Source organism: Bos indicus x Bos taurus, chromosome 23, assembly GCF_003369695.1.
Source record: "Bos indicus x Bos taurus breed Angus x Brahman F1 hybrid chromosome 23, Bos_hybrid_MaternalHap_v2.0, whole genome shotgun sequence".
Classification (NCBI taxonomy): Eukaryota; Metazoa; Chordata; class Mammalia; order Artiodactyla; family Bovidae; genus Bos; species Bos indicus x Bos taurus.
Window position 1 is genome coordinate 40,326,882 of NC_040098.1, and position 20,674 is coordinate 40,347,555.

The following is a 20,674-nucleotide window of genomic DNA, read 5'->3' on the forward strand; positions in this document are numbered from 1 at the left end:
AACCCAGTTCAGTATTCTTGCCTGGAGAATCCCATGGACAGAGGAGCCGGACAGGCTACAGTCCATGGGGTCACAAAGAGTCAGGCATGACTGAAAATGGCTTAGCATGCTCAAAAGGACAGTAGTACAAAACAAAATTTCAAGAAGAACCACACAGAGATCTAGAATTGAAAATATCTTGAATGGAAAAAGAAAAAAAGTAGACCATTTTAACAGAGCCACACTTAGCTGGGCTGGAAGAAGCACAAGCTGGAATCAAGATTGCTGGGAGATATATTAATAACCTCAGATATGCAGATGACACCACCCTCATGGCAGAAAGTGAAGAGGAACTAAAAAGCCTCTTGATGAAGGTGAAAGTGGAGAATGAAAAAGTTGGCTTAAAGCTCAACATTCAGAAAATGAAGATTATGGCACCTGGTCCCATCAGTTCATGGGAAATAGATGGGGAAACAGTGGAAACAGTGTCAGACTTTATTTTTGGGGGCTCCAAAATCACAGCAGATGGTGACTGCAGCCATTAAATTAAAAGACGCTTACTCCTTGGAAGAAAAGTTATGACCAACCTAGATAGCATATTCAAAAGCAGAGACATTACTTTGCCAACAAAGGTCCATCTAGTCAAGGCTATGGTTTTTCCTGTGGTCATGTATGGATGTGAGAGTTGGACTGTGAAGAAGGCTGAGCGCCGAAGAATCGATGCTTTTAAACTGTGGTGTTGGAGAAGACTCTTGAGAGTCCCTTGGACTGCAAGGAGATCCAACCCGTCCATTCTGAAGGAGATCAGCCCTGGGATTTCTTTGGAAGGAATGATGCTAAAGCTGAAACTCCAGTACTTTGGCCACCTCATGCGAAGAGTTGACTCATTGGAAAAGACCCTTATGCTGGGAGGGACTGGGGGCAAGAGGAGAAGGGGACGACAGAGGATGAGATGGCTGGATGGCATCACTGACTCGATGGACTTGAGTCTGAGTAAACTCCGGGAGTTGGTGATGGTCAGGGAGGCCTGGCGTGCTGCGATTCACGGGGTCGCAAAGAGTTGGACACGACTGAGCGACTGAACAGAACTGAACACCAGGGAGGAGAATCTTCGGAGACATCTTGGAACTTTGCCTTCTACAGGAAAAAAGCAATATTTCACGATACGCCCCAGGGCACATCCCTTTTAGCACTTTTGCTCTTAACCACTGCGCTAAGGGAACTGTACTAGAACAGCACGGCATTGTCCTCAGGGTCTTAAGTGTACAGGACTTCCTCTACTGAAGACTGACTCACGCCCCCATACGAAGTAATCACCTCTCTTCCTAATATATTAGTCCATCTAATATACTACCGCTGGATACCATTTCTAGGGTATAAACCACACTTGCTGTCAATGTAAATACTCTGTGTGACTCAAATGTATTTTTCAAGTTGTCTTTTCAACTCGCAAAGAGTCGGACATGACTGAGTGACTTCACTTTCACTTCTCAACTCTAGGAACGCATTAATAAAAATATTGTTTAGATTGTCCCCTTGTCACTCCTTGACCATAAAAGTCTTTGAATAACACTGCAAATGCTGCAAAGATTATATGGAAGCTAACAGTTTAAAATTCCCAAAAGCTGAAAAGAGGCATCCATTAGCATTCTTGTTTATTTTAGAGTTTATTGGCTTATGAATATCCTCTTTATCGTTTTATAGGAACACATACACTTTTAAAAAATTGATCAGTGGCAGAATACAAATGGTGAACAATTCATCTTAGCTGTTTATTGCTTCTATGATTCTCTAGAAACAGAAGGTGGGAAATGTCTCATGTTGCTTATTACACAAAAGCCCTATCTCAGATCATTTCCCCAGCTGTGGAACAGATTGCAAACCTCATCTTAAAATTACCAAATGTGTACCTTAATTGATTAATTCAAATTCTCGTAGCATCATTTTAAGAAATGAAAACAGTTATTGTGACATTTCCCTGGATAAATTTGATTCCTATGATAACCGTATCTGCTTTCCCTCCTATCGTTTTGCCAATTATGTATCATTGAAAAACTATAAATAGTTTTGTATGTGTGACTCCTAAAATGAACCAGCAAGACTCGTGGGATAGAATCAGAAAATGACTGTTTCCTCCACTGTCTCTTTAATTTTATTATGTGGGGTTTTTCTTTTGTCCTTGGATGAAATTTGAAGCCAGTTGTCATGACTTCTAATCACTCAAATAATGAAGTCTTTTCAATTCACTCTAGATCCAAGAAAATCACAGTTCTGTAATGTTTCTAATGGAATACAGCACTTCAAACTCTTCCAGCTTCACGTGAAGTGACAAGGCTCCCTCCTGCAACTAGGTATGACCCACTGAACACTTCCCAGGTGTACTGGGAAAGGAAGACAAAGACTCTTTCTCTCTCTGGCCAGATTGCTAATTGAGGTTGCCCCACTTTCTGATACAAAAGTGGGATGAGGTAGGGGGAAAATGAGACAGAAAATTCTTCCTTGACTAATACAGACTAATTAAATCATTAGATCTGATGCTGGTGATCTGTGAGCGTAGTGGGTGTTTAAAGCTTACTTTTTTTTCAATTGAAGTACAGCTGATTTTCAATATTGCTTTAGGTCCAGGTGTATAGCAAAGTGATTCAAATATATATATATATATTTTTTTTCAATTGTTTTCCATTGTAGGCTATTACATGATATTGAATATAGTTCCCTATGTTATACAGTAAATCCTTGTTATCTCTTTATTTAGTAGTATGTATCTGTTCATCCTTATACTGCTCATTTATCTCCCACCTCACTTTTCCTTTGATAACCATAAGTTTTTCTATGTCTAGAGTCTGTTTCTGTTTTGTAAATAAGTTCATTTATACTATTTTTTATATTCCATGTATAAGTGATATCACATGATATTTGGCTTTCTCTCTGCCTGACTTACTTCACTCGGTAATAGTCATCTCTAGGTCCATCTATGTTGGTGCAAATGGCATTATTTCATTCTTTTTTATGGCTGGGGAATATTCCATTATATATTTCACAATTTCTTTATCCATTCATCTCCTGATGGACACTTAAAAAGCTTACTTTTTCTGTTGAGCCAGGAGTGGGATGCTGATGAAAATAATAGAAGTTAGAGCGACTGAAAACCTTGAATCTCCTCATCACCAGGGATCTCTCACCTACGGATCCGTTTTTGCAGATGGTTACTTACAACCCCCTCCTCAGTTTACCCAGCTGGGGTCCAAGGGCCCTCTTCCACATGACCTGAGGACCCCAGCTAGCTCACGCTCTAGAGTGATGACCTACCTCTGTTCTTTAGGTAACAACCCATGCGCTCTGTGCCTGATCAAACTAAGGAGTGATGAAGTGACATCTCTTTCACTCCATCATCAGAGGAGCTAGCTAGCCAGTCCCTCATCCTTCAGATTTCTCAGGCCTGAATCTCTACACCTCTCCTTCTGAAGGGATACACATTAAACACTCCAAATGATCTGTAGAAAACCCTTTCACTAGATGTGAGCTGAGGGGTAGGTACCTCACACCGTTCTGTTGGTGGCCAGGATGGGGGACTCAACTACACCACCAACTCTCTAAAAACCTTCTAATAATTATTTCCTTGGCCTCTCGAATCATGTTTTATCACCTGGAAGTGACCAACAAGCTAATCATGAACAATTTGAACTGGTTCTCCTGTACTTCCTTTCCCACATGGGCACTGTGGTCTTACATCTAACTTTGGAATGAGGCCTCTCTTGTCTTGAGCCACACACAGCTAAAACTGAGAACTATCAACAGGTTCCACGTGTACTCATATTTCTCTCAAGTGCTCCGTTTCTATTTTTTTTCCGCAAGTAGAAAACATGTATGCTGTTGGCTCACCAACACCTACAAGCAGGGTTTGAACTTTCAAGAATTAAATAATTCTAGAAACCGAGGTTTAAGCACCAACCATAAAGGATGAAATGACAATGACTGAGACAAGTGAGGTGGGGACCTAGTTAGAAGCACACTGGAGAAAGAATCAAAGATACAGTCAGAGTTCGCAATCTATGTAGCCGGACTGAACCCAGGATCTTCTATTCTCCCAGCCTGGCTCCTCATCCATGATACCAAGTGGCATAGTCATCGGGGAGCTATCTTAGATTCTTCCCTTTCTCTCATCTGCCAAGTCCAATCAGTAATCAAGTTTTATTACTGCCACATATAAAGCATCCCTTCTTTCCTGACACTGTTTAATTTTCATAAGAGTTAATAGGGACCTTTTTTTTTTTAAGATAAGAGAGTGGAATATGTGTATATGTTAACGAAAAAGAATCAGTCGAGAAGAAGAGATTGAAAATATTTGAGAGAAAAGGCAATTAGTGAGGCCAGATCTCTAAAGAAGAGATGGAAACTTGAAAGTACTGATAAATCTTGAACAAGAGAAGAAAAACTACTATTTAAGAAGCTGACTTGTTCATAAAGCTAAATTTACTTAACTCCCTAATGTTGATATTTTCTTTTCTGAAATAAGATGAGATGGTAGTGTTTTTAATGTCCTTACTAGAAAAAGATTTAAAATTGGCAAACATTCAGTCCCTAAAATTCTGGGGTAGGATTTTTGCTACTCCCTCAAGTCCAAACCCAGTACCCAAATCTTGAGTATCTGCTTGACGACTGACCTCTCTCTCTCTCCTTCCACCTAAGGGAGAAACATTTTTCTATTGGCTGTTTGTACTTTCCTGTCTTCCCGATGCTCATTCATCATTCCACTTCCTTTTGTCTGTATCTCTCAACGGAAGCTGCCCACGGCTGAGGTCACGCTGACCCAACTGCCAAACCCAATGGTACCTTCTTTGTCTTCGTGATGCTAATGAGAGTCCATCTTGAATTTCACCGTTCCCTTTGATTCTCTGATTTCACGCTCTCCTGATCTTTGTCCTCTGTTCTGTCCACCTTTCCTCAGGCTCCTCTTGTTGACTGGCTTCCTATGTTCTCTGAGTTTCGCTGCTGAAGGTTCTCTTTGCTCCACTCTCTTGGTTTACCTCACCCACACCTTCTACCATGACATGTGTTCTGACAACTCCCCTATAATCACCTTGTGTGATCCGTACCACTCTTGGGTGTGACTATCACCTTTTCCAGATGAGGGAGATGAGGCTAAGAAAACTAATTTGCAAAAGCTGCATGATTCGTATTAAGGAATACTAATAAGCCACAACCTTCCGAATCCAAAGGCCATCGTCCTCTGATTCCAAAGGATAAAATAAGGTATACAACTGAAAATAGACAGGTTTCAGGAACACATCAGACTGTTGACTAATTTTACATCTTGGTCTTGGACAACACTAAGGAAACTAAGGATTACCTCTTTTATAAGCCTACTTATAAACTGAAATATATTTATATACAAATTCACATACGCTATTCCAAATACTCACCTTTTTCTGCTCACATGGTTTCCCAAGAAACATTTCAATAGTGATAAGTTGCTCAAGTATGCTAATGGAGAGTACTATTTTAAAAAGGGAAAAAGTCTGGACTCACTAAATACTATGGGAAAGAAGCATGAAGTTACAGGACCTCGCTGAAAGATTTAAAGCAAAATTTCCTGAGGTACTTCTGCACTTTCCAAGAGGGGGCAGAAATGAGAACCAGGGCTACATGAGTTTCTGGCAGCAACAGTCCCAATTTGCAGATCTAGAACCTGAGCTGTATCAACAAGACAGTTGTATATACTAGGAAAAGCTGGCTTAAAACTCAACATTCAAAAAACTAAGATCATGGCATCTGGTCCCATCACTTCAAGGCCAATAGATGGGGTAACAATGGAAACAGTGAGAGACTTTATTTTCTTGGGCTCCAAAATCACTGCAGATGGTGACTATGGCCATGAAATTAAAAGACACTTGCTCCCTGGAAGAAAAACTATGACAAAGCTAGACAGGAGATTAAAAAGTAGAGACATTACCATACTGACAAAGATCCGTCTAGTCAAAACTATGGTTTTTCCAGTAGTCACGTATGGATGTGAGAGTTGGACCATAGAGAAAGCTGAGCGCCAAAGAATTGATGCTTTTGAACTGTGGTGTTGGAGAAGACTCTTAAGAGTCCCTTTGACAGCAATGAGATCAAACCAGTCAATCAAAGCCCCTTAAAGGAAATCAGTCCTGAATATTCATTGGAAAGACTGATGCTGAAGCTGAAACTCTAATACTTTGGCCACCTGATGTGAAGAACTGATTCATTGGAAAAGACCCTGATGTTGGGAAAGATTGAAAGCAGGAAAAGAAGGGGATGACAGGACAAGATGGTTGGATGGCATCACTGACTGATGGACATGAGTCAGAGCAAGCTCAATGAGTTGGTGAAGGACAGGGAAGCCTGGCATGCTGCAGTCCATGGGGTTACAAAGAGTTGGACACGACAGAGCAACTGAACTGAACTGAATACGTACCAGGCGTATCAGTGGAGCCTCTGTTTACAAAGCTCTGTGTACAAAGATGTTTTTAAGAACCAGCTAAATGCAGAGAATAATGTCTGCCTCTGGGGACACTGAAGAAAAGGATGAATTCCACAGGTACAAAGAGTCTCTCCTGGACTAGCAGCTTTTACCCTTAAAGATTAAACTTTGAGATAACTCGTCCCCTCTTTACGTACGGTTTACTGTTGATCAGACAGAATAAACAACAAAGTCAAAAGAAGTTGACTAAAACAAACTTGTGAGACCAACGTTAAAACTTGAGAGTCCCTTGGACTACAAGGTAATCCAACCAGTTCATCCTAAAGGAAATCAGTCCTGGGTGTTCATTGGAGGGACTGATGTTGAAGCTGAAACTCCAATACTTTGGCCACCTGATGGGGAGAGCTGACTGATTTGAAAAGACCCTGATGCTGGGAAAGATTGAGGGCAGGAGAAGGGGACGACGGAGGATGAGATGGTTGGATGGCATCACTGACACAATGGACATGGGTTTGGATGGACTCCGGGAGTTGGTGATAGACAGGGAGGCCTGGCATGCTGCAGTTCATAGGGTCGCAAAGAGTCGGACACGACTGAGCGACTGAACTGAACTGAACGTTAAAACTTACTGCTAAATAAGGCATCACCAACTCAATGGACGTGAGTTTGAGCAAACTCTGGGAGACAGAGAAGGACAGAAAAGCCTGGCATGCTCATGGGGTCACAGAGATGGACATGACTTGGCGACTGAACAACAACAACTATAGTATAAAGGAGACTTAAAAGACAGTTTAATAAAGGAATACACATTTTAATTTATAATTGCTCTGGCAGGACAACACAAGGAGACAGAATTTATAAAAACTTTGAAGGAAATGAATGATTCAATGTAACAGAGAATCACTTATAGGGAGCAATGGAGAATGTAGCAAATAGTCACACTATAGATGTAAATCACCAAATGTCATGAAATTATAAAGTATATTTTTAAAAGCATCCTGATTGTTAAGGATTAATGCTACTTTGGAACACATATTTTCAATGTAGTAATTGTCTTTAGTCATTAAATCTATGTAAGAATGTTTAGTTCCACACATTGAACACACTTACCCTGAAATATAAGGACAAGAGAAGCCTTTATAAGGTCTTTGCAGAATTAGGAAATTTGCCAGATATCCCCAAATTAGCATGCTATCATCTACAGATTCAATCAACAGCTTGTACTCATAGAGAAGCAGTGTGGGGTGTTGGAAGGGGTATGTGAGTATGCCCAAGAGGCTTAACTTCTGAGTCACAGATCTATATAAAACGGATGATAACGTCTATCCATTAGGGCTATAAAGATACTTTTTAATGTATATAAAATACCTCAATAAATAAATGGTAGAGAGTTGTAACACTAGCAAGAGTACTCCCCTAGAATCTATACGGTTTCTTAACATTGGATCCAGTCCTTTCAGTGCCTATGTATCAGGATAAATTCTTTTGGAAATCTTCAACCATAGGAACTTGGGAAGATAGATCTTTTAAGACAGAAGATCCTGAAAGGCAGAAACATCAAGAAGTAGAACTTCCAAAAACCAAGTCTTACTTAAGTAGGATTTTGAGGACTGGAAACTCCAGTGATTGTCTCTACTATTTCAGAATAAAATCTTGAGGAGGGGTCTGAAGGCCAATCATTTCTGAATGATTTGCTGACTTAGTAATTTATGTTCTTCACATACCTCACCACTTTACTTTTCTTTCTTTACCCTCATCTTGCTTAGGATACTCCTTTTCTTCTGTCAGTCAGTTGAAATAGACCACATCCAAAGCAATGCAAAACACAGGATGCTAGTTTACAATAATTCATTGGCTTTGTAAACAACCTACATTGCCCTTAAGGTCACATTTTGAGTTTCGTTGAAAATCAGAGATTTGCAACTTATTTTACTGCTATTCCTGTATCATTGAACTTGTAAAGAAATTCATTTCAAATGAGCAAAGTCCTCAGTACTACAAGAACTGGAAAGAATATAAAATTGAATGCCTATGAAAAGAATATGAAACGTAAAGTCTATCCTCCAAGTTTGGATTATGGCTACAACGGCATCAATATTCATTTGTAGGAAGACATTATTAGAATCTAGATGGCTTCGAAAGTGTCTTCCAATTTTAATGCTGTATGACTCAATTATTTCTATGTAGGTGAATCATAGAAATTAAATTAACATAGCATGATTAAATAAGGCAATTTGTGAGCAAGGCTGCCCTAAGCCTACTCTCTCTGTGGCTAAAGGTATTTCTTAGAATACTGAGCTAAAAATGTAACTGCATTCTGCAACCAATGCAAACGTTGTAATTGATGGGAGGGGAAAAAATTCAACCCAGAGTGCCAACAATGCCTCTATGAGCTAGCGTGGCAGGGAGAGTGTGGGGTCAGTGAAGCATCAAGTTACAGACTAAATTAAAGGCCTGGAGAAGAGTGACAGGGTCTAATCATCCGGTGTCTGAGGTTGCCAGAATTGGATCTACCACCCTTACTTGCTCACAAAGAATTGCTCAGCGGATGCTAAGCGCATAGACTAAGGGCTTCAAACATCTTTCATTAAAAAGCCTTCAGTTCCAAATAGCTCTTTCTGGAATTATTTCCTTGAAGTTTTTAGTTCTGTCATATTAAAATTGGCATGAAAAAGTAATCAAAACCTAATGCTTACAGTGCTCTGCCACAAAGAAAAATATTGTGGGTTTTCATTCCTATTAAAAACATGTGTTACATATATATATACATAATTATGTAAGTCCCAGACCCAGTGTACACACAAATACACAAAAACCTTAGGAAAATAATAATAGCTTTCCCCAAGCCAACAGATTTTATAACACAATGTTGTACTCTGTCCACAACTCCCCTCATGAAGCCAATGCTTTGAGAATGTCAGTGGGTAATGAATATTTCTGCATATTTTGTGTCATAAGCTGCAAACACGAGATATGCAGGAAGGAATTAAAGTCACTGTTAAAACTCAAACACAGTATTTTCTGGACTCGGTTGGCTAAATTGTGTGTATCTGCACTATTTTTCCTAGGGGAAAGTTAATTTTAGAAAGGAGAAAAAGTTTGCCAGGAAAGCAATCCCATTGGCTCAATACCTAGACAGTGACTCTGAAAGTTCAAAATGCTTTACAGACAGTCGCCTACTTGTCCTTAATATCCTTGAAAGCAAGTATCAGATACTATTCCTGTTTCATAACAAGCATCTTATTTCATAAAATGTTGTATGATTTACCATTATACCTACTTCGTGGTGTTTGAAAAAAATTAGTCCTTCACCTCAAATTTCCAAAAGACAAATGCAAATCTTTATTTTCCCTAGCAGTTACACTCAGAGGTACTTGTTAGGTACTTGGAATGGTTCAGGTATACATATACATGAAAAGCAGCAGGTGAACATCAATGACACAGTTTGAGATGGATAAACAGTACTTATGCAAACTCAAATACAATTTACACTCTTAACCAAGTCAGGGTAGAAGAGCTTGGTTCAAATACTGAGGAATGTAAACAAGACCTAAAGCAATTTATATGATAATTCCTCTTTTAGTTCCTAGAGATAACAGTTCATTTGGGTCTTTAGCCTTAAAACAACCAACAAGGAAAAATGCCAGTGGTAACTAAAAGTCAGCCAGGGCAAGCACAATGAAGGAAGCGTTTCTGATTGCCAGGAGAATAGGCCTCAGTCCTCTTTAACAGCCAGAGTACTTGTGAAGCAGTTCTTACATTTTAAAAGTTGATGTGTAAAAGCTAACTCTTTAACAAGGGCTCTTAGAAGTGCAGTATTTCCCTCCAACCTATATCTGGATTTCAGAAGAACTGTTTACGCTCTCTTCCCAAAATTGCCGTCTTAAAACCAATGACACGCACCAAACTCATCAGTTTGAAGGGAACCAGCTTTCACTCCGTTTAAACTCCCTGTTCACTCTACGATTTTCAGCTGATGTCTACCAACAGCTCGGTGCCCACTCTCCTTCTCATAAGGACCTGATAGATATTTTCAGGTAATTACGAGAGACCGCGCATCGCAATCACCTGGAGTTCTTTTTTTTCAATACACGGAAGACTGCTCGCACACGCACACACCTTGCCATTTCTTAATCAGGCTCTCAGCATCCAAGTAGGAGCTATTACTTTAAACTATGATGAAGTTCTAGCGCCGCAATCACCAAGAACACCCTGTAAACTTATCACAGTGTTTCATTTTCAGGAAAAACAAAAATAAAACCAAGGCATCTCTATCCCTGTCTGGTGCAGATACAAAAGATAAGACAGCTACCTTGACCAGGGGTTATATCCTCCCAAAGTTAGGACAGTAACAAAAGTGGGGGAGGGTATGTGTTGGAAGGAGAAGAGTTGTGATCTCAGCCTGGCAATGACTAGACTCCGGGGAAAATCGGTGCGCCGCTGCTTGCGACGCACACCTGGGCAGGGTGGACGACACCCCCCTCCCCCGCCGCCCCTCTCTCCCGGGGCCGGGGGCGCGGTGTTTCTGAGCTGCCTGGGGAGAAAGGGCGGAAAAGAGAGGGGTGAGGGCGGAGAGGAGGCGGGGGTCCGCGAGGGTCCGAGTCCCAGCGGGCCGACCGCCCGAGGCTCAGCCCAGCGCCTACGGGGCCGGGGAGGGGGCGAGGGAGGCAGTAGCGGGTGACAGCCTGGGGAGGCCGAGGAGGCACCTGGCCCGGGGCGAGGGCAGCACCCCGCGCCCCTCCTTACCGTGCGCGTGAGGTCGGCGCCACGGGCGGGGAGACTAGGAGGGGCAGGACGCGGGCGCAGGCCCGCGGAGGTCCGCTGTCAGCTTCCCCAGGCAGTAGCTCCAGGTACCGGAGGCGCTCCGATGTCCAGGCTACCAGCCCCTGCGCGCGGCTCGAGGCCCCTCCCCCGGCCCTTGCCCCCGAAGCTGCCTCCCCAACCCCTCCCGCCCGCCTCGGCGCGCTCCCCTTCTCCCCCTGCTGTTTAATCCGGAGAGCTGGGGCCCCTCTCCCGAGCCTTGCCTCCCCCGCGCGTGCACGCACACACCTCCCCGAGAAACGAGCTCTCTTTAGGAAGCAGGCAGCGAACGCGATCCTTGAAATTCTGAGGCTGGGCGATTTCAGAAAAAAAAAAAAAAAAAACCTTTTAAAATCTTTGAGCTACCCTCTGAGGTTCAAAGCAGGAATCACTTCCATTCATCCCCTGCCTCCGTCGTCATTTGTTCTAATCACGGCATCTCTCGACAGTTGATGTTGATTGTGCTCTGAGAATCTCCTGCCAGTCAAATTTTTCCACAATAGCTCTTTCCATTTCATTGTTTTAAAAATGTAGACGTCCCCACTAGTTACACTTAGGTTGCCAGGACTTTCGATTGGCCCCGAGAAGGATACGTTCAGCTGTGCAAATCTGGACAGAGGTCTTTTCCTAGTATTGTCAATACCTACCACCTATTGTCCAAGGTAAGAGAAACCCAAGTAAGGCGGTAGGTGTTGCGAGAGGGCATCAGAGGGCAGACACACTGAAACCATACTCACAGAAAACTAGACAATCTAATCACACTAGGACCACAGCCTTGTCTAACTCAATGAAACTAAGCCATGCCCTGTGGGGCCACCCAAGACCGGTGGTCTTGGTGGAGAGGTCTGACAGAATGTGGTCCACTGGAGAAGGGAATGGCAAACCACTTCAGTATTCTTGCCTTGAGAACCCCATGAACAGTATGAAAAGGCAAAATGATAGGATACTGAAAGAGAAACTCCCCAGGTCCGTAGGTGCCCAATACGCTACTGGAGATCAGTGGAGAAATAACTCCAGAAAGAATGAAGGGATGGAGCCAAAGCAAAAACAATACCCAGCTGTGGATGTGACTGGTGATAGAAGCAAGGTCCAATGCTGTAAAGAGCAATATTGCATAGGAACCTGGAGTGTCAGATCCATGAATCAAGGCAAATTGAAAGTGGTCAAACAGGAAATGGCAAGAGTGAACATCTACATTCTAGGAATCAGTGAACTAAAATGGACTGGAGTGGGTGAATTTAACTCAGATGAGCGTTATATCTACTACTGCGGGCAGGAATCCCTTAGAAGAAATGGAGTAGCCAAAATGGTCAACAAAAGAGTCCAAAATGCAGTACTTGGATGCAGTCTCAAAAACAACAGAATGATCTCCGTTCATTTCCAAGGCAAACCATTCAGTATCACAGTAATCCAAGTCTGTGCCCCAACCAGTAACGCTGAAGAAGCTGAAGTCGAACGGTTCTATGAAGACCTACAAGACCTTTTAGAACACCCAAAAGAGATGTCCTTTTCATTATAGGGGACTGGAATGAAAAAGTAGGAAGTCAAGAAACACCTGGAGTAACAGGCAAATTTGGCCTTGGAATATGGAATGAAGCAGGGCAAAGGCTAATAGAGTTTTGCCAGGAGAACACACTGGTCATAGCAAACACCCTCTTCCAACAACACAAGAGAAGACTCTACACATGGACATCACCAGATGGTCAACACCGAAATCAGATTGATTATATTCTTTGCACCCAAAGATGGAGAAGCCCTATACAGCCAGAAAAAACAAGACCGGGAGCTGACTGTGGCTCAGGTCATTAACTCCTTATTGCCAAATTCAGACTTAAATTGAAGAAAGTAGGGAAAACCACTAGATCATTCAGGTATGACCTAAATCAAATCCCTTATGATTATACAGTGGAAGTGAGAAATAGATTTAAGGGACTAAATCTGATAGATAGAGTGCTTGATGAACTATGGACGGAGGTTTGTGACATTGTACAGGACACACGGATCAAGACCATCCCCCTGGAAAAGAAATGCAAAAAAGCAAAATGGCTGTCTGAGGAGGCCTTACAAATAGCTGTGAAAAGAAGAGAAGCGAAAAGCAAACGAGAAAAGGAAAGATAAAAACATCTGAATGCAGTGTTCCAAAGAATAGCAAGAAGAGATAAGAAAGCCTTCCTCAGCGATCAATGAAAAGAAATAGAGGAAAACAACAAAATGGGAAAGACTAGAGATCTCTTCAAGAAAATTAGAGACACCAAGGGAACATTTCATGCAAAGATTGGCTCGATAAAGGACAGAAATGGTATGGACCTAACAGAAGCAGAAGATATTAAGAAGAGGTGGCAAGAATACACAGAAGAACTGTACAAAAAAGATCTTCATGACCAAGATAACCATGATGGTGTGGTCACTGACCTAGAGCCAGACATCCTGGAATGTGAAGTCAAGTGGGCCTTAGAAAGTATCACTACGAACAAAGCTAGTGGAGGTGATGGAATTCCAGTTGAGCTACTTCAAATCCTGAAAGATGATGTTGTGAAAGTGCTCCACTCAATATGCCAGCAAATTTGGAAAACTCAGCAGTGGCCACAGGACTGGAAAAGGTCAGTTTTCATTCCAATCCCAAAGAAAGGCAATGCCAAAGAATGCCCAAACTACCACACAATTGCACTCATCTCACACGCTAGTAATGCTCAAAATTCTCCAAGCCAGGCTTCAGCAATACGTGAACCGTGAACTTCCAGATGTTCAAGCTGGTTTTAGAAAAGGCAGAGGAACCAGAGATCAAATTGCCAATATCCACTGGATCATCGAAAAAGCAAGAGAGTTCCAGAAAAACATCTATTTCTGCTTTATTGACTATGCCAAAGCCTTTGACTGTGTGGATCACAATAAACTGTGGAAAATTCTGAAAGAGATGAGCATACCAGACCACCTGACCTGCCTGTTGAGAAACTTGTATGCAGGTCAGGGAGCAACAGTTAGAACTGGACATGGAACAACAGACTGGTTCCAAATAGGAAAAGGAGTACGTCAAGGCTGTATATTGTCACCCTGCTTATTAAACTGATATGCAGAGTACATCATGAGAAACGCTGGACTGGAAGAAGCACAAGCTGGAATCAAGATTGCTGGGAGAAATATCAATAACCTCAGATATGCAGATGACACCACCCTTATGCCAGAAAGTGAAGAGGAACTAAAAGGCCTCTTGATGAAAGTGAAAGAAGAGAGTGAAAAAGTTGGCTTAAAGCTCAACATTCAGAAAACAAAGATCATGGCATCTGGTCCCATCACTTCATGGCAGATAGATGGGGAAAGCGTGAAAACAGTGGCTAACTTTATTTTGGGGGGCTCCAAAATCACTGCAGATGGTGATTGCAGCCATGAAATTAAAAGATGCTTACTCCTTGGAAGGAAAGTTATGACCAACCTAGATAGCATATTCAAAAGCAGAGACATTACTTTGCCAACAAAGGTCTGTCTAGTCAAGGCTATGGTTTTTCTAGTAGTCATGTATGGATGTGAGAGTTGGACTGTGAAGAAAGCTGTGTGCTGAAGAATTGATGCCTTTGAACCGTGGTGTAGGAGAAGACTCTTGAGAGTCCCTTGGACTGCAAGGAGATCCAACCACTCCATTTTAGTGGAGATCAGTCCTGGGTGTTCTTTGGAAGGAATGATGCTAAAACTGAAACCCAGTACTTTGGCCACCTCATGCGAAGAGTTGACTCATTGGAAAAGACTCTGATGCTGGGAGGGATTGGGGGCAGGAGGAGAAGGGGACGCCAGAGGATGAGATGGCTGGATGGCATCACTGACTTGATGGACGTGAGTTTGAGTGAACTCTGGGAGTTGGTGATGGACAGGGAGGCCTGGCGTGCTGCAATTCATGGGGTCACAAAGAGTCAGACACAACTGAGTGACTGAACTGAACTGAACTGAACTGAACCACCTATCAGGACCCCAAGTCAGGGCAAGGGCAATTAATTTCACTTGGCTTTGGGTACTGAGTGTGCCTGGGGTCTCCGTTCTCATGAGTGATGCAGTCCTGAAGTTCTGGGGAGGAGCAGCTGTATGTATTCAAAGAGAAATCTAGTTGGCAAATGAACTAGCAAAAAGCAGAGCATACTGAGCAATACTATGAAAGATGAGAGTGATGGAAAGGGGTTGTGAAATATCGCTGTATCACTAACAGGAAAGCTCTCCGAGTGACATATCCCTACAGGGAATATAGAAGGTGAGTTGTTGTTTAGTGGCCCATTTGAGTCGGACTTTCTGTGAACCCATGGACTGCAGCAGCCAGGCCTCTCTGTCTCTCATCATCTCCCCAAGTTTGCCCAAGTTCATGTCAAGTGCATCCGTGATGCCAACCAGCTATCTCATCCTCTCAGTGGTGAGTTGTTAAATGGCATTTATTTGTTCATTTACGTGTCAATATATGTATATGGAGTAGGTTAGAGTGTAGCATTATTCATAGTTAGATTGTAATTTAATAGTGATGGTGATTGGTGGTTTCAGTCAATTCAGTCACTCAGTCATGTCCGACTCTTTGTGACCCCATGAACTGCAGCATGCCAGGCTTCCCTGTCCATCACCAACTCCTGGAGTCCACCCAAACCCATGTCCATTGAGTCGATGATGCCATCCAACCATCTCATCCTCTGTCGTCCCCTTCTCCTCCTGCCCTCAGTCTTTCCCAGCATCAGGGTCTTTTCCAATGAGTCAGCTCTTTGCATGAGGTGGCCAAAATATTGGAGTTTCAGCCTCAACATCAGTCCTTCCAGTGAACATCCAGGACTAATCTCCTTTAGGATGGACTGGTTGGATTTCCTTGCAGTCCAATGAACTTGCAAGAGTCTTCTCCAACACTACAGTTCAAAGCATCAATTCTTCGGCGCTCAGCTTTCTTTATAGTCCAACTCTCACATCCATACATGACTACTGGAAAAACCATAGCCTTGACTAGACAGACCTTTCTTGGCATAGTAATGTCTCTGCTTTTGAATATGCTATCTAGGTTGGTCATAACTTTCCTTCCATGGAGTAAGCATCTTTTAATTTCATGGCTGCAATCACCATCTGCAGTGATTTTGGAGCCCCCCAAAATAAAGTTAGCCACTGTTTTCACTGTTTCCCCATCTATCTGCCATGAAGTGATGGGACCAGATGCCATAATTTTCGTTTTCTGAATGTTGAGCTTTAAGCCAACTTTTTCACTCTCCTTTCACTTTCATCAAGAGGTTAGTTCTTCTTCACTTTCTGGCATAAGGGTGGTGTCATCTGCATATCTGAGGTTATTGATATTTCTCCCGGCAATCTTGATTCCAGCTTGTGCTTCCTCCAGCCCAGCATTTCTCATGATGTACTCTGCATAGAAGTTAAATAAGCAGGGTGACAATATACAGCCTTTGCGTACTCTTTTTCCTATTTGGAACCAGTCTGTTGTTCCATGTCCAGTTCTAACTGTTGCTTCCTGACCTGCATATAGGTTTCTCAACAGGCAGGTCAGGTGGTCTGGTATGCTCATCTCTTTCAGAATTTTCCACAGTTGATTGTGATCCACACAGTCAAAGGCTTTGGCATAGTCAATAAAGCAGAAATAGATTTTTTCTGGAACTCTCTTGCTTTTTCCATGATCCAGCGGATATTGGCAATTTGATCTCTGGTTCCTCTGCCTTTTCTAAAACCAGCTTGAACATCTGGAAGTTCACCGTTCACGTATTGCTGAAGCCTGGCTTGGAGAATTTTGAGCATTACTTCACTCGCATGTGAGATGAGTGCAATTGTGTGGTAGTTTGGGCATTCTTTGGCATTGCCTTTCTTTGGGATTGGAATGAAAACTGACCTTTTCCAGTCCTGTGGCCACTGCTGAGTTTTCCAAATTTGCTGGCATATTGAGTGGAGCACTTTCACAACATCATCTTTCAGGATTTGAAGTAGCTCAACTGGAATTCCATCACCTCCACTAGCTTTGTTCATAGTGATGCTTTCTAAGGCTCACTTGACTTCACATTCCAGGATGTCTGGCTCTAGGTGAGTGATCACACCATCGTGGTTATCTGGGTGGTTTAGTCCCTAAGTTATGTCTGATTCTTGTGCCCCCATGGTCTGTAACCCTACAGGCTCCTCTGTCTATGGGATTTTCCAGGCATGAATACTGGAGTGGGTTATCATATCCTTCTCCAGGGGATCTTCCTGACCCAGGGATAGAACCTGCGTTTCCTGCAATGTAGAGTTCTTTACCAGTCAGCCACTAGGGAGGCCCATAATTTAAGGGTAGTAGGATTCATTTATAAGGACCCTGGTGGCTCAGATGGTAAAGAATCTGCCTGCAATGCAGGAAACCCAGGTTCGATCCCTGAGTCAGGAAGATCATTTGCAGGAAGATTTTCTGCAACATTTGTAGAAAAACCCAAATGAACTTTTGGGCCAACCCAATAATTTGAGAAGCAACCAGTTCATAGCAGAGCTCTGGAAAATGCAAATACCTACTAAATAGACTCTAAGCGAATCCTGTCTTTTCTAAATTTATCAGATAACTTTCTAATCTAAGGGCTGAAGAAAAAAAAAGGATACTTACTAGCATTGTCAGTTATCTATGGTACAGGAGGCCAGTGTCAGAAAATAAACTCTTTAAACAGGTTGCTGCAAATGAAAGGATCCCCTTAGGTAACAGAGGAAGAGGGGGAGAGGAGGTTTATAGAAGAGGTAACAAAAAAGACAACATCCTTTATCTCAGCAAGCTGCATAGAGGGATAGCCTAGCAGACATGTTTGAAAGTAGATGCTCTGGGACTTCCCTGGTGCCCCAGGGGCTAAGACTCCCTGCTCCCAACTCGGGGGCTGGGTGGGGTGGACTCCGGTCAGGGAACTAGATTCCCACATGCCGCAACAAAGAGTTTGCTTGCCACAACTAAGATTCGGTGCAGTCAAATAAAGAAATAAACAAATAGACCATCCTCTGATGGAGGATGGCACTCAGAGAGGCACTCAGAGATGGCACTCAGAGAGCCCAGGGGAGGCAGAGGAGAAAGAGTTTGTGGGGTTAAGGGGGATGGTGGTAAGCGTGGAGAGAAAACCAAAATAAGAAAAATTTAGTAATTCAGAGAATTTAAAGAAGCTCATTGATTTTGGCTGGAAGATTGTTTCCTAGGGGCAGGAGTGGGAGTCTTTAGGAGGAAGAATGGATAGACAGCTAGAAAGGTTAGCAGATCATGCAGAATCTTCTAGGCCATGCTTGAAAGTCGAACTTTATTCCACAAACAATAGCGAGGCATTGGAAAGATAATGACAAGATTAGATTTTTGCTTAAGAAAGACTACTTCCTGCAGGCAGGAAAAAAAATAAAGAGGACAAGAAAGATAGGAATGAGAGAAAACAGGGAGAAGAGCTTTAGAAAGGGCACCTGGTCAATAAATGTGTGGTTGAGTTAGTCTCCCAGTCCTGTGGGACTCTTTGTGACCCCGTGGCCTGCAGCCCGCCAGGCTCCTCTGTCCATGGGATTTTCCAGGCAGAAACCAGAGTGTGGATCCTCACGCCTTTCGGAAATCCACCCCACAACAAGCTCATAGAGAGACGATGGGAGGGTCAGAGGCGGGAGAGTCGGTGATTGTCAACAACTGAGACACAATAGAGGTAAATAGAAATGAGAGAGAGAAAATGGTATGTTTGGGTTTTTGGCTTTTTTTTTAACAAAACACTTTATTTATACACAACTCTAGCTCATACAGGCTTCCTTGGTGGCTCAGATGGTAAAGAATCTGCCTCCAATGCAGGAGACGCAAGAGATGCAGGTTTGATCCCTGGGTTAGGGTCAGGAAGATCCCATGAAGGAGGAAATGGTAACCCACTCTAGTATTCTTGCCTGGAAAATTCCACAGACAGAGAAACCTGGCCCACTGAGAGTCGGGCATGACTGAGCACATCCTCAATTTTCCTTCATATTTTTTCTTTTCTATTTCTCCTCTCCTCTTAATTTTAACTACCTCTTCACTTCTCTTTTTTCCTTTCTCCCTTTCATTTTTGCTTCATTAATTGACTCACAGATATTTTTGTATCCAGTGTCTATTTTGTATCTACATGGTACAATCTACTTTGATACTGGGGTAAGAGCTGAATCTACAAAGAAGTCCAAGGCAAGAGCCTTATCCTTGAATTCATAGTCAGTGGATTGTATGACTCAGGAGTCTATGGTTGCAGGTAATAGAAATGCACTCAACATAACTTCGGTAGGGGAGAGGGGAGGACATTGTTTGAGAGGTAACTGGGCTATCACCTGGAAGCCAAACATATAGATACAGACAGGCTTCCTCAACCATCTGAAATGGGAATTGAATACAATCAGGAATCTCTTTCCTTCCCTTCTTTTTTTTTCTTCAAGTCTGAGACCTGACCTTGGCTGCCTGCACACACCTTGGATCTCCCGGAGGGGCAATTTCTAAAATCCCATGTGACCATGTCACAGGAAGGCTCTACAGTGCTGGGCCTAAAACCCTTCTGCAAGGTCTTCCTGTCTCTCCCTGAGGTTTGACAGATGCTGAAACTACCCCAGGTGGGAGAAGTGAACTGTCTGCTGCCCACAAGCAGGGAGACAGACCCCAGACTGGCTGGAACCAGCTTGATGAGGCTGACTCACAACTGCCACATCACCAAGCAATCAGAAGAATGCCCACAAACTGATCACATCTTCCCCTTTGAACCCATGACGATAAAACTCCTCTCTGCCCCTTCCAGGTCAGGACACAGTTTTGAGGGCGTAGCCTGCTGTGGTCCTCTTTGCCTGGCAAAGTAATAAAGCTGTTCTTTTCTACTTCATAAATAAGTAAGTAAATAAATCTAATAAAAAGAGGGGAGGAAATTCCCTGGTGGTCCAGTGATTAGGACTCAGCACTTTCACTGCCATGGCCCAGGTTCAATCCCTGGTCAGGAACTACGATCCCAAAAGCTTCAAAGCATGGCCAAAAATAAATAAATAAAAATAAAAAGAGGAGAGGTATGCTAGAGAATGGGTTTAGCTTTACTATGTTGAATTTCAGATATTAATGAGATATTATGTGAAGAAATCTAATAGGTGATTATAAGAGTATGATGCTCAAAGAGCAAGTAAATTATTAAATATGTTGATTTGGACTTTATTAATCTAGACATCTTTGATACCATGGGTGTGGATGAAATTACCCAGGAAAATCATGTGTAAGGAACGAACCAAGGGGCCTATGGGGATCCCTGAAGAACAGCAACTTTCAAGAGGATAACAGATGCAAGATAGCCAGCAAAGGAGGAGACTCAAGAGAAAGCAAGGTCATGCAAGTCAAGAGAAAAAGCTTTTGAAAGAAGGAATGCTAAACAGTACCAAATGCTGCATAGAAACAAAGTAAAAATACAGGAGTAGGGCCTCCCTGGTGACTCCCTGGTAAAAAACAACAACAACAAACCGCCTGCCAATGCAGGGACA

At 42.6% G+C, this 20,674-nt stretch overlaps 1 protein-coding gene across 1 annotated transcript in view; it reads right to left on the reverse strand.

Moving 5' to 3' along the window:
- RNF144B (ring finger protein 144B) overlaps positions 1-11,417 on the reverse strand; it is a 159,816-nt gene extending 148,399 nt beyond the window's left edge. The window contains exon 1 of the mRNA XM_027523985.1: positions 11,171-11,417. The gene's annotated coding sequence lies outside the window, so the exon portion shown is untranslated. The remainder of the gene's footprint in view (positions 1-11,170) is intronic.
- Positions 11,418-20,674: the final 9,257 nt, after the last annotated feature.